This window comes from Artibeus jamaicensis, unplaced genomic scaffold (assembly GCF_021234435.1).
Source record: "Artibeus jamaicensis isolate MK-2021 breed Jamaican fruit bat unplaced genomic scaffold, CSHL_Jam_final contig_729, whole genome shotgun sequence".
NCBI lineage: Eukaryota > Metazoa > Chordata > Mammalia > Chiroptera > Phyllostomidae > Artibeus > Artibeus jamaicensis.
Window position 1 is genome coordinate 8,416,916 of NW_026521939.1, and position 1,049 is coordinate 8,417,964.

Here is a 1,049-nt window from a genome sequence, read left to right on the forward strand (position 1 = left end):
TATAAAGAAAATATGAATGGCTCTTAAACATAACATATAATATGCTCACCTACATTATTTGTAAGATAAATGTAAATTAAAACTATAATACCATATTTTTAATTTGTTTGACCAAAATCAAAATGTTTGATAACAATTGACAAACAGTTGTATTTGGTTGAATAAATATTTCTCACAATTGCTGGTGGAAAAATAAATTGATAAACTATGAAGAGTAATTTGGCCCAAACTTTTATACATTGATACATGTAAGATTGCAAAATGATTATCACAATAATGTTAATTACCACATCCATCACGTCATATAATTACAACTTTGTGTGTGTGTGTGGTGAAAACATTTAAGATCTATCTACACTATTAGCAACTTTAAAGCATACAATACATTATTGTTAACTATAGTCACCATGCTGTACATTAGGTCTCAAGAATTTGTTCATTTTTTTAAAATATGGAATGCTGCACAAATTTGCACATCATCCTTACACAGGGGTCATGCTAGTCTTCTCTGTATCATTCCAATTTTAATACATGGGCTGACGAAGTGAGCAGAGAATTTGTTCATATTAAAACTGGAAGTCTGTACCATTTGACCAACATTTCCTCATTTCTCCCAACCATCCCCCAGCCTCTGGAAACCACTATTTGACTCTGTTTCTGTGAGTATTGCTTCTTCTTTAATTCCACATATAAATGAGATTCTATGGTATTTGTCTTCTTCTGTCTGATTTATTTTACTGAGCATAATACCCTTGAGTTCCATCCATGTTGTCATGAATGGCAGGATTTCCTTCTTTTGTAGCTGAATAATACCCCATTAGATACATAGCACATTTTCTTTATTCATTTTCTTACCAATAGAACTTAGGTTGTTTCCATGACTTGGCTATTGTAAATAATGCTGCAATGAACGTGCAAACACAGGTATTTCTTCAATATAGTGATTTTATTTCCTTCAGGTATCTACTCAGAAATGGGACTGCTAGATTGTATAGTAGTTCTGCTTTCAATTTTTTGAAGCCCCTCCATACTGTCTTGCATAGTGCCTG

The 1,049-nt window shown here is 32.3% G+C and overlaps 1 non-coding gene across 1 annotated transcript; it reads right to left on the reverse strand.

The window, feature by feature from the left end:
* Positions 1 to 445: 445 nt before the first annotated feature.
* LOC119041366 (U6 spliceosomal RNA) lies at positions 446 to 550 on the reverse strand. The gene has a single exon (XR_005081028.2). It is a non-coding gene; the product is annotated as a U6 spliceosomal RNA (small nuclear RNA).
* Between the last annotated feature and the right edge of the window lie 499 nt (positions 551 to 1,049).